Source organism: Mobula birostris, chromosome 14 (assembly GCF_030028105.1).
Source record: "Mobula birostris isolate sMobBir1 chromosome 14, sMobBir1.hap1, whole genome shotgun sequence".
Taxonomy (NCBI): Eukaryota; Metazoa; Chordata; class Chondrichthyes; order Myliobatiformes; family Myliobatidae; genus Mobula; species Mobula birostris.
The window spans coordinates 24,518,528-24,532,386 of NC_092383.1; the positions used below are offsets into that span (position 1 = coordinate 24,518,528).

General features: G+C 38.7%; 1 protein-coding gene across 7 annotated transcripts in view; it reads left to right on the forward strand.

The window, feature by feature from the left end:
* mef2aa (myocyte enhancer factor 2aa) overlaps window positions 1-13,859 on the forward strand; it is a 192,326-nt gene that overhangs the window by 6,511 nt on the left and 171,956 nt on the right. The window contains exon 1 of one of the 7 annotated variants that reach the window (XM_072278258.1): window positions 7,679-7,763. The exons of the other annotated variants lie outside the window; for them this stretch is intronic. The gene's annotated coding sequence lies outside the window, so the exon portion shown is untranslated. Of the gene's footprint in view, window positions 1-7,678; window positions 7,764-13,859 lie in introns of those variants that run through there. 7 annotated transcript variants of the gene reach the window in all.

Genomic DNA, 13,859 nt, shown 5'->3' on the forward strand with positions numbered 1-13,859 from the left:
ACAACTGTAATGTATATATCAGAGCATCTAAGTTATCTGCTCCAATGTACTGCATGGTGGAAACAGAATTGTGTGTCCAAGTTCCTACTCAAACCTTGAAGTTCAGGAACCATTGTATACCTTATTGATCTGAGGGGTGTGGGATGAACTGTTTCTGCCCCCTTAGTGTTACACTAGCTATATATTAAAAAGATGTGTTTTAAAATTAATACTGACATAAGCTGAAAATGTTTCAAATGTATCTGTTCATTTCCAATTTGGTTTTACTAACATGTTTTTGAGCTGTCTAGAAATGTGGAATAGCTCATGACATCTTGTGTCATCAGAAGGCCATCTGGGCTGTTTGGAGGAAGGGTCTTAGATTCAACTGTGTACATACTAGTCATGGCTTACAGTTTGCACTGCGTCATGGAGCAGCTGTGCCAGCAAGGCCAGTAGAACATTGGGAGCGGTAAATGGAAAGCGTGACCCCAGAGATCCTGCAAGAGGCAGACACAAAGTACAGACTGTCTCCAGCACAATTTAGCCTATTAATTAATAAAGTAAGCAATCAAGCCATTTACTTTTTGCAGTTCAAATAAATGGGGACAAGTAATATGCCCCAGATTTGACTACCATAAAACTGAAGTATCATGTAAAAGTGCATCTGTTCTCTCATGCAGGATGATCTGGAAGTCTAGGGAGAGTGGGAAAGGTCAAGTGGCATCTAACCTCCAGTGCTATGGTGGGTAGGTTTGGCATTCTAGCACAAAATGGCTAGTCTCCCTGGTGGGTTTCTCTTGACAGTATAGTTATCTGTATGATTACATTATCAATGTGGACACAGGAACTGGTGAGGGTACATCAGGCCATTATTTCTTATCCAGAATCTACTGGTTACTCTTATGTAGTCTTCCATCTGTAGTGAAAACATGGATGCATTTTAAACAACAGTAATATGAAAATTCCTTCATTGTGGTTGGAACAAATGTTCATGGACTGTTAAAGTGTTTAAGATTTTTGGAAGGTATACTTAATGTTGACCAATTTCACACATGCAAGGGTTTTGGGATTCAATGACCATCCCATCCTTGGCTTACAATGACATCTAATTTTTATTTTTCACACATAAATGTAGATTTTTGTTTACCACTCCCATTGTATTCATATATATCTATACTGAAATTACCATCTACATTTGCACTCTATGTGACAAATTATTACCTCAGAAACGAGCCTCTTGCTGTTTCTTGGAGCCCGTGCATCGAAGTTTCTTGGAGCTTCCTGTAAATCAAGGTGACTTGCACCTTCCAGTTGCTTTTGATAAAAGCAAGCAGCTTTCAATCTGAATTTTGTTCTCAAGTTTAATGCTGAAAATCGTTGTTTACTGTGCATTGAACCTTTTTTTGCCAAATTTGCAAGACCTAGTCCAGCAACTTTTTGAATGCAAGCTATCTGACGTTTAGTCCTAGTTGACCTTTGCTTGAAGACGTCTTTTATCATTCTTCCTTTGCTGGTTCAACATAGTGCTTTATGATAGCGGATGTATGACTCTAGTTACCTTAATACGTTAAGTATTTAACCTAAGTACTTTAATCAGTGAAGTGTATTCTGAAATATTTTAAGATTGTTTCAGTTTTACTTGTAATACCTTGCCATGTATTTTCTTACTGCATGTAAATGGATTTTTTTTTTGATATTACAACTGCAGTGGATACTAAAAGTAAGTAATTGTGGGATTTAAAAAAATTAAGATTGAGATAATTTTATCCTTTTAATCAACTTTCAACTTTTAATTTTTCCATTTGTATTAATATTTCAGTTATCTGAAATATTGTGTTTACATTATTCCTTTCTAAACTGAATGACTTGTGTAAATACATCTTGGTGGATAATATCAGTGGAGCTTCTGACAATTGCTGAAACATGACTACTTGAAGTTTTGGCTACCTTGCACTCAACTGAGCTGAGAGTTGTAATAGTGACATGTGGAAGTATAAGGCAGCTATGAAGCCAAGTCATTTTTATGACAAGTGTGTTACTATTGTCAAGCAATGCTTTATATTAATTGAAAATGATGAATGGTTTTACAGTCTTGATGGAAAAGGACAGTGGGCATTGAAGTTTATATGGATAAGATGCTCTGAGGATGGTTATTTTTCAGGAAGTGATTCATCACTTTATACTGCAGAACCAATGTACTGTATCCAGAACTAGTCAGGGCGAAGAAGTACTTACTCTACTTGCTTGATGGGTGCAACTCCAAAGATACTTGAACTTATCCAAAACAGAACCTCACTTGTGCTTAATATGTCCTTCTATATAATTGCTTTCTCCTGTGATGTACTGTAGTTACTGTGTGTGCTATCTGTGTGAACTAGGAGATTTGTAGTCTGAGGGCTAGATCTATTGCATTCAAAACCAGTGATCCCGAACTGTACAAGAAGTCTAGGTACAACCTACAGAAGACTATTTTAAGAGTGAGAAGACAATCCACATTGAGGTTACAGACAAAAACGGATGCACGTCAGCTCTGGCAGGTTTGCGGGCCATTACTTCCTACACAGCAAAACCTAACATTATGAATGGCTGTGATGTTTCACACCCAGATGAGTTCAACAACTTTTATGCACACTTTAAAGGAGAGAATAAAACTACATAATTCTGAATCCCTGCAGTATCTGGTGACCCTGTGATCATGGTCTTGGAGGCTGATGCCAGAACATCTTTCAAGAGGGTGAATCCTCACCATTTGTCAGGCTCCGATGGTGTACCTGGTAAGGCTCTGAAAACCTGCGCCAACCAACTGGCAGGTATGTTCAGGGACATCTTCAATCTCTCACTGCTGCAGGGAGGGTGCCACCTGTTTTAAAAGGGTAACAATCATACCAGTGCAGGGTGAGTTACCTCAGTGGCTTCTGCCCAGCAGCGCATACCTACTGTGATGAAGTGCTTTCAGAGATTGGTCATGGCTAGAATAAAGTTCTTCCTGAGCAAGGACCTGGATCCCTATCACCTAATAGGTCTACAGTGGATGCAATCTCACTGGCTCTCCACTCAATATTGGGTCACCTGGACAGCAGTAATACCTACATCAGGCTACTGTTTATTGATTACAGCTGACCATTCAACAGAATCGTACCCTCAGTTTTAACCAACAAACTCCAAAAGCTGGGCCTCTGTACCTCCCTCTGCAACTGTTTCCTTGACTTCTTCACCAGGAGACCACAGTCTGTATGGATTGGAAATAATATCTCCTTACTGACAATCAACACTGGTGCACCTCAAGAATGTGTGCTTAGCTCACTGCTCTACTCTCTCTACACCAATGATTGTGTGGCTGGGCATAGATCAAATACTATCTGCAAATTTACCAATGACACAAGCATTGACAGAATTTCAGATGAGGATGAGGTGGTGTACAGGAGCAAGATAGATCAACTGGCTGAGTGGTGTGCAACAACAAACTTGCACTGCAACGTAAGACCAAAGAATTGATTGCGTTCTTCAGGAAGGGGAAGTTGAGGGAACACAAGTCAACAGCTTTGAAGATGTATCCTGGGACCAACATATTGATGCAATTACAAAGAAGGCATGTCAGTGGCTATATTTCATTAGGAATTGGAGGAGAACTGGTGTATGTCACCAATACAGGCAAATTTCTACAGATGTACCATGGAGAGCATTCTAACCGGTTACATCCTGAACCCATGACATTTACATTTAGAAAAGCAAGAACATTAGAAGCGTAGAACCACTGATAGCTGCAAGTTTCCCTCAGGTTTCTGCTGCCGGCGGCAGTGGTGGAGGTGGAAACGATCGGGTCTTTTAAGAGACTCCTGGATGGCTACATGGAGCTTAGAAAAGTAGAAGGCTATGGGTAAAGTCTAGATAGTTCTAAGGTAGGGACATGTTTGGCATAGTTTTGTGGGCCAAAGGGACTGCATTGTGCTGTATGTTTTCTATGTTTCTAACATCCTGACTAGAAAATCTATTTCTATTAGTCCATTAGGTCAAAATAATAAATCTACCTATTTAACACTACAGTCACATTTCATTGCATGGACTTGCAGTTCAAACTGAAAGGGGTGGTTCTTAACTATGTTCTTGAATTAGGAATAGTAATTGAATACTTTCTTTGCCAGAAAGTCTTCCTGTTAATTACTGGAAGTAAATATAAGGCAACTAATAGATTACAAAAAAGAATTAAAACCTGAAATAATCCCTTGGGTATAATTGGCCATTCACATTCACTCTGTGACCTCTTGTACTGTGACTTCAACATTTTAAATCCCCCATCCTCCATAAACATACTGAGTAAAGTTTTATTTTTCTGTGTTTATTCCAGCTAGACAGTTGATAACTCCATTTTGGAACAAAAGCTGCAGATGCTGTAAAACTAAAACAAAGAGAAAATGACAGAATTGTGCGGCTGGTCAGGCAGCACATACAGATAGTGAATTCGCTGTTTTGTTGAGGGGTCTTTGATCTAAAGTATTGATTCTGTTTTTCTCTTCCTTGATACTGACAGAGTACTTTGTGTAGCTTCTGTTTTTTAATTTTTAACCCTTTGTTGTTTTGTTGAACATTTTTCAATAACTACTTTTTCTATTCACCTCTTCAATGGCTGCATTTTCTATTTGATAACCTTTAGGCAATTGTGGTTTTAAAGGGCTATTTGAAATTGCACTTGTTGCCAGTATTAGGTCTGCATTTTCCAGCATACGAAAGAAAAGCAGGCAAAGCCTATTTGATTCCTTCTACTCTTGGCATTCTATAAGAACATGGCTGATCTTTCACCTCGGCATCATTTTCCTGCACTAATCCTATATCCTTTGATTGCTTTAATGTCAAAAAATCCCTTGTCCTCTTTCTTGAATGTACACAGCATATAAACCCTCTTGTGTAGAGAATCTAAAGATTCACTATCCTCTGAAGAGGTCTTCTTTTCATGTACTGAATGGGCAAAATGGTCACAGTGTATGTAGTGGGCTGAGGGCTTTCCTCTTATTTTGTGTTTATGACCCAGATTCCAGACGTTCAATCTAGGGAAACATTGTTGGTGATCGAGGAACTGCAGCCACAATCTCTCCGGTGCAATTCTACAGAATGGTGCTGCCATTGATTTCTCCCTTAAAGAACTGGGCTGACCTTAGGATAGCTGATGCAGCCTGTTAATTGCTATCCCGGACTTGAAAATTGTTATCCCAGACTTGTTCTGACTAGAAACTCGCATGCAATGATAGTTTACTCAGAGAAGCCTGGGATAGGGGTCCTTGGACACAGGTCCTGTGGATCATGCATTAATCTCTGAACAGATAGTTTAGGATTTGTTTCAAAAGCTGAAAGCTTCCTGTGCAGCATTCCACGTTATTGTAATATATTCTGTTTATGAAACATACGACCTGATCACATACTTTAAATGGATTGTAGGAAGTTTTGGTTCCAAATTCTTTTGTTATTCAGGAATTTGGCTGTTATTAATGAGCATTGTTGAAACTGGCTGTGGCACTGAAATCTTACGCCTTAATTGGCAGTCCTCTTTTCTTTTGAATCTTCCGTGAAATATTATGTTCGTGCTCTCAGTCCTCAGAGATACATTATTAAGATTTATTTGGAGATTAATAATTAATTGGTGTACCTAATTGGCATTAGTTTTAATCTGATAAGACAAAACATGTTTAACTTTTAGTTCTAAGTTAAGTTATGAATGGTTCAATTATACAAGATGCTGCTAGTGTCTGGTAGATAGTTCTATACTCTCAGTCCATGTTCAGAGAACAGAAAAACTTGGTATTGATCTGCTGGGCAGAGACCTAGCGAATTTTTTTTTCTTTTGCAGTTTAATTTCCGCTTCTCTATATCTTCTCAGTGTCAACACTAATTGTCTTCGAGTGCCCTTCAATAGTTTCCTCACTTTTTTAAAAAGCCAATATACAATTCCTGATGTGAGTGAAGATTTCCTCCTTGATGATGTGATGATGATCATCATTATTATGTGCTGTTGTATGACGCGGCTGATCATGGTCTTGACAATGATAGTTCTTGGCAAGTCTTTCTGCAAAAGTGGTTTGCCATTGCCTCCTTCTGAGCAGTGTCTTTATAAGAAGGGTGACCCCAGCCATTGTCAGTTATCTTCAGAGATTGTCTGCCTGGCGTCAGTGGACGCACAACCAGGACTTGTGATATTCACCAGCTGCTCAAATGACAATCCACCAGCTGCTCCCATGGCTTCACATGACCCTGATCGGGGGGCTAAGTAGGTGCAACATCTTTCCGAGGTATGGCTGGCAGGCTCGTGGAGGGAAGGAGCGCCTTACACCTCCTTTGCTGGAGATGTATCTCCACCTCGCCATTCTTTATGATACTTGTATTAAAATCATTCTGTTGTTTAAATAAGTGTGATTTCTTTATAAATAATTTAAATATAGGAGAGATATTCACTCAAGGAATGCATAATAATGTTTATCTTTATTGCATTTGCAAATGTGATCAAGTCAATCATAGTAATGATATTAGTAATGATGTTATTTAATATTTACTTGGTGTTTAGACTGCAAATTCCATTTTTTTCCCTAGCTGCATGTTATTATGATATTCTACAATCTCACTTTTGCAGGATTTTTGGGTTTTTATTTTGAATGTTAAATCATTGCCCATTAAATTTAGAGATTGTACTTGGACTCATCCTTTCAATATACAGTCATCAACCTAGTTCATGTTGGAGGTAATGACTCCGACTGTCAACAAGAGCAATCTAATTCAGGCTACTATTCAAGAGCTTGCTGATGAGGCTTAATGATGCTCATTGATTAGCTCTCTGCTCAGTAAACCCCAGTGATGTCAGACACACTCCTGGTTTTTCAAGAGTTTGAGGAATCTTACTGAACTTTTACTATTAAATGGTAAGACAGCGTTATTGCAAATAGCAATCTCATGAATCTACTAGTGAGAGTTGTATATTAAATTGCTCTGCCCTAAAAATCCTTAATTTAGCATGCTGATCAAGATAGCATAATTACATTTTAATTACATTTTAATGTATACTTGATAAATAGAGTAAGGGATACAGATTTATCGGTCTGGTGCCTTTGGAAACAGTTATTGCCTTTTGTGGGTTAGGGAGAATAATTTTTATTAAGCACTAAATCATAAATTCATGTAATTATGTATTGAATGTACAACCTATTTTTCTGCCTAAATTTGAAACAAGCCCGTATGCGAGTTTACTCTTGCATTTCTTTCTTGGCTCAGTGCCTTAGAACCCATTGAAGCATAAATCCCAGTATTAAAGTAATTCTGCTGTTGGGAAAGCTAGTTTGGCTTGCTATCATTGAACTGCATAGTCTTTCTCGATGGAGTGTGAGTAAGGTAGATCTGAATCTTTAGACCACTTGACAGCTATAACTAAACATTGTAAAGTGTGACTTTGGGGAGCATTCAAATGAACAGAAAAAAATGTTTGTCTGAAAGGTCCTACTGTGTGGACTTTTACAAGCTGTGACTTTGCTGATGCAGGTGAAATAGAAGAAGACAGCAATGGTTTCTCAGCTGTTCAACCACTAGTGAGCCATCAATATCTCTTCCTTCAGCTGTCACCATTTTTCAAACTGGAGTAAGGTGTCCACTGGGCCAGAGGCATTTGGTGTTTTAGTCAGCCTCGTGATAGACCACAAACAGTTGGTTTGAGAAAGTCCATCGTAGAACAGTTGTTTTTGAAGCCCTCATGACTGGGAGGGTCGACAGCTTTGGTGTGTTTCGGATTTGCTTCTGATTATATTCATGTGGGTAAAATAGTGTTTCTTTCAGCTTGTGTATGTTGATTTAAAGTGTGTGTGTGTGGGGTGGGGTATTCTGGTGAGTAGAGATTTGTTTTAAAAATAATAATACAGGTAAATGTACCACTGTTCAATTAATTCTTTAACTATTAGTTGTGTTGGCCATAGAAATGTGCTTTTCTTTGAGCTTTATGACTGCTTTTATTTCCACTATACATTATCCTTGGATTTGCGTGAGTTTGTTTCAGTGGGAAGAATGAAGCTTTGAACCTGAGGCACTGGAACTACTACTAGGTCTTTATATTGGAATAAGATTTAAAAGAAATGATAGATTTTGTGAATGTCAATGTTTTGAGAATAGTGGAAGTTGTTCCTCGTGTATCACCTGGCTTTTCTACTTCCAGTTGTTTTCATTGCAAGTTATCAATAATATTACAATTTACAAAAGCATGATGTAAATATAGAGCAAGAAAACAAACTGCTGGAAGAACTCAGCATTTGTTTGGGGGGGGCAGGAATTATCGATTTTTTTTTTTTAGGATTAAGACCCTGTATCGGGACTACAAATATAAATGTGACTGGGCGTCTGAAACAGAACCAAAACCATTTATTATTGGTGTGTTTTGACAACTAGTCATGAAATAATAGTATTGTCTCTCTTTACCAATGATTTTTTTCATGGTGGTGTAAAGCCTTTTATGATATTGTAAGGTAGTTATCAGACATGCTGGAAATTATGCTTATTAAATTTGCAAAATATCAGAAGTACAGGATGTTGGAGGAATATAGAGGGAGGGAAAGAGAAATAGGAAAGGAATTTTTAATGAATTTGATCATTGATTCCCATTCATGTTACTGAAAATATTAGTCTTATTTTATTGTTGAAGCTAGATTATGAATTAGAAAGAACTTCTCAGCAGTCACTCAGTTTTGTTCTGCTTTTCGTTTGCTTTTCCTTTCTCACATTTCTTAAATGGAACTTTAATGCTGGTGGCTCTTCTCTCAACTCAACTTAACATTTGGCAAATCATATGTGCTTTTTGGAAAAAAAAATGCAAAGTAGCTATATATTTTGTGGTTCATTTGGAGATACTTTTAACATATTTTGTATTATTTTGCAAGATTACATCAATGTTGTTCATGTTTCAACAAAGAACCAACTTGTATTCATTTAGCATCTTTCAGCATGGTAAATCTTTGTAAAGTGTTGTCAAACAAAATCTGACATTAGGTCACGGAGAGTTATTGGAATACAGATCACCAAAAGCCCAGCTGTTTTCACAATTGCAATTTATTTTGTTAAAGTTTTCTAACTTTAACCTTTTTCAAAAAAAGATATGAATTTAAATGTAAGATTATGAGAAGCAGATAGAGTGGACAGCCAGCACCCTTGTACCCAGGCCAGCAATGGCCAATACCAAAGGACAGCTGTTTAAGGTGATTGGAGGAAGGTTTAGGGGATTTGTCAGAGGTAGGTCTTTTTACACAGAGTAATGGGTACCTGGAATGTATGGCCCAATGGTGGTAGAGGCAGATCCATTAGGGATGTGTGAGTGACTTGGGCACATTTATGTAAGAAAAATGGAGGGTTCTGGACCAAAGGTTAGATTAGTTGTGGAGTATGTTTATATAGGTCAGAACCTGAAGCCCTGTACTGTTTTATGTTCTAAATTATAATGCATTATTACAATTAGAAGAGGGACCTGTATAGATTGTACTAGCCTGACATTTTATAACTATCAAAATAACTTGTATTATGTGATAACTAAATACATATATTAAATTATTTTTCAGAAAGCCACGGTTTAATTTTAGACTTTTTGTCTTTTGGTTTTAATTGTAGATTAATTTCTGACACGCTGTAGTTTCCAAAATATAGCCTGGTATATTTTTTTAAATGATGTACAAGGCTTTTTGTTTTGATGTTTATGGAAGATTATTACATTGGAGTAAGTACTGAGCTATTGGAAATGCAAGATATCCAAATAGTTCAAATAAAATTGTATCTGGCCAAGCATTAAACATACTGCACAATCCAGATAAAACTGGATAAAGCTCAAACCAGCCAGCAGTGCAATGATAAATGAGTGAGTACTATCCTTGTGAGGGACTTGCAAAGTCACAGATATTCTATAAATGTATACTGAGGTCCTCTGAAAGACTCATTTTGTGATTGCAGAATGCAGGAGATGATGCTTTTAATCTCTTTCCATCACATTTAAAATATTTTCTCATTGTTAGGTTGTTTCAATAACTGTGAACTGAATAAGGAACAGGATTTGCTGCACATGTTATAAAGGTGTGTGACCTGTAAAAATCCAATTTCTTGATATGAGGCACCATCATCAGTACTGAGAACTTTTCAAATCCTGTTATGCCCAAGGCATTGTAGTTATTACTTTTGAGTAGGGTGAGAGTTTGAAGGCAAACTTTTGGTAATTAAGCCACTATTTGGTTCATAAAGTGGGTCTGGAAATTCGAGTACATTCTCTAGTAAGCCTTGGTTGAACATATTTGGCGTCACAAGCGTTGCTTGTTAGATAGGTCCCAAGTGTGGTTTTGGTGAGATTGATTGGGGTGTGTGTTGTATTCATGGGTCGGGGTTGGTCGATGGCATCAGAGCCCTATGCAACCAGGGAACCTCGTGCAGTGATTTGTGGAAGGTGCGGGGAAGAATCCAACTTTGTTCAGTAGTCGGTTGGGAGGGGGGAGTCGTAAGGTTTCAGTCTTGTGTTGGGTAAATGTTTGGAAGAGGGGAAAAGACTTGAGTGGCTGTATTTCGAGAGAGGTCAAGGGTTGCCAAAAATGTGGGCTTAGTGGGAAGAGAGATCAAGGACTTCTATATTGAATATGGGAAAGAGAGGAAGTTTGGGTAGAATTAGCTGAGAACTGGGCCCAGGATTCTGGGCAGGGATCATTTAAGTGCCAAAGGAGAATTTTGTTTTTCTTTTGGAGATTTAGGTGAATAGCAAATGGGATTAGTGGATTTGTAAGACTGAAGTCACAGGCCTGTTTCTTATATGACTGAGGGCTTCAGAGTGTCTGCTACACTTATATTAGTGAGTGCTACAGAAAGTGCAGAATGAATACAGCAAGAGAGTTGGCTAATTGCACAGTTCATCTCCAGTGACGTTCACTCTTAGGGCCATGCAGTCCTCCTGCAATGCTCCTAAATGATTGTTGAACAGCAAACAATTCAATCCATTCAGTTACTGTACTTGCAGTGGTGACTCGTGTGCAGATACCTGATTACATTTCCAGTGATGCATAAGGAGTTTGTTGCTACTTCACTTCACTCTAGTGGGGGGCGGGGGGTGCGGTGGTAGGGGGTGAATTGATTTAATTTGTACGACACTGAATGAAATAGCACTGCAATTTAATTTCTAGGCGCTGATGGTTTAGGGTGGTTCATTAATGATTTCTATTCAGCAGTCAGTGCATACTATTTTTAAAAATAGGATTGTAATTGGATTTAAAACTCTCTGGATTTCTTGCCAAACTGATGAATAATTTTCCCATTTTAGTGCTCTTTTAGAAGACTAGCATGTTAAGGGCAGTCTTGCGTTAGTATTTTGCTTTTTGATAGTCAGCTGGTTTCCACGATATTTACTGGTTCATTGATTTCTGAAGAGATTTGAGTCTATGTATGTATACCGTGGATATGGTTTTGGTATGTTGTTTCAGCTTTGCTTTTTAAGATGATAATATTCATTAAGACCCTGAAGGTCACAAGGTAACATTGTAAATAGGCCAAGGGCAAGATGTGGGAGATGATTTGAATGTGACTGCACTTAGAGCCATAGAACACTACAGCACAGAAACAGGCCCTTCAGCCCATCTAGTCTGTGAATTGTTATTCTGCCTAATCCCATCTACAAACCCCATTTCCAGAAAAGTTGAGATATTTTCCAAAATGCAATAAAAACAAAAATCTGTGATATGTTAATTCACGTGAACCTTTATTTAACTGACAAAAGTACAAAGAAAAGATTTTCAGTAGTTTTACTGTCCAACTTAATTGTATTTTGTAAATATACACAAATTTAGAATTTGATGGCTGCAACACACTCAACAAAAGTTGGGACAGAGTTAAAATAAGATTGGAAAGTGCACAGAATATTCAAGTAACACCGGTTTGGAAGACTCCACATTAAGCAGGCTAATTGGTAGCAGGTGAGGTATCATGACTGGGTATAAAAGTAGCGTCCATCAAAGGCTCAGTCTTTGCAAGCAAGGCTGGGTCGTGGCTCACCCCTTTGTGCCAAAATTCGTGAGAGAATTGTTAGTCAGTTCAAAAAGGAACATTTCTCAATGCAAGATTGCAGAGAATTTAGGTCTTTCAACATCTACAGTACATAATATTGTGAAAAGATTCAGAGAATTCAGAGACAGCTCAGTGCGTAAAGGGCAAGGTCGGAAACCACTGTTGAATGCGCGTGATCTTTGAGCCCTCAGGCGGCACTGCCTAAGAAACCGTCATGCTACTGTGACAATTATAGCCATCTGGGCTCGGGAGTACTTTGGAAAACCATTGTCACTCAACACAGTCCGTTGCTGCATCCAGAAATGCAACTTGAAACTGTATTATGCAAGGAGGAAGCCATATATCAACTCTATGCAGAAACGCTGGCGAGTTCTCTGGGCCCGAGCTCATCTCAGATGGACTGAAAGACTGTGGAACTGTGTGCTGTGGTCAGATGAGTCCACATTTCAGCTAGTTTTCAGAAAAAACGGGCGTCAAGTTCTTCGTGCCAAAGATGAAAACGACCATCCAGATTGTTATCAGCGAAAGCTGCAAAAGCCAGCATCTGTGATAGTATGGGGGTGCATCAGTGCCCACGGCATGGGTGAGTTGCATACATGTGAAGGTACCATCGACTCTGAGGTGTATATTAGGATTTTAGACAATGTTACCATCAAGGCGACATCTCTTCCTGGGACGTCCATGCTTATTTCAGCAGGGCAATGCCAGACCACATTCTGCGCGGGCTACAACAGCGTGGCTTTGTAGATACAGAGTGCGTGTGCTTGACTGGCCTGCTGCCAGTCCAGATCTATCTCCTATTGAAAATGTATGGCGCATCTTGAAGTGGAGAGACAGACAACGGAGACCACGGGCTGTTGAGCAGCTGAAGTCTTATATCAAGCAAGAATGGACAAAATTTCCAGTTGCAAATCTACTACAATTAGTATCCTCAGTTCCAAAATGATTAAAAAGTGTTATTAAAAGGAAAGGTGATGTAACACTATGGTAAACATGCCTCTGTCCCAACTTTTGTTGAGTGTGTGGTAGCCATCAAACTCTAAATTTGTGTATGCTTACAAAATACAATTAAGTTGGTCAGTAAAACTATTGAAAATGTTTTCTTTGTACTTTTGTCAGTTAAATAAAGGTTCACGTGAATTAACATATCACAGATTTTTGTTTTTATTGCGTTTTGGAAAATATCCCAACTTTTCTGGAAATGGGGTTTGTACATGCATTTGGACTATAGACAACCATCCGTGTACTTATCCAAACTTCTCTTAAATGTTACAAATGAACTACATCAGACACTCATAGAACATAGAACATAGAATAGTACAGCACAGTACAGGCCCTTCGGCCCACAATGTTGTGCCGACCCTCAAACCCTGCCTCCCATATAAGCCCCCACCTTAGCTTCCTCCATATACCTGTCTAGTAGTCTCTTAAATTTCACTAGTGTATCTGCCTCCACCACTGACTCAGGCAGTGCATTCCACGCACCAACCACTCTCTGAGTAAAAAACCTTCCTCTAATATCCTCCTTGAACTTCCCACCCCTTACCTTAAAGCCATGTCCTCTTGTATTGAGCAGTGGTGCCCTGGGGAAGAGGCGCTAACTATCCACTCTATCTATTCCTCTTATTATCTTGTACACCTCTATCATGTCTCCTCTCATCCTCCTCCTCTCCAAAGAGTAAAGTCCCAGCTCCCTTAATCTCTGATCATAATGCATACTTTCTAAACCAGGCAGCATCCTGATAAATCTCCTCTGTACCCTTTCCAATGCTTCCACATCCTTCCTATAGTGAGGTGACCAGAACTGGACACAATACTCTAAGTGTGGCCTAACCAGA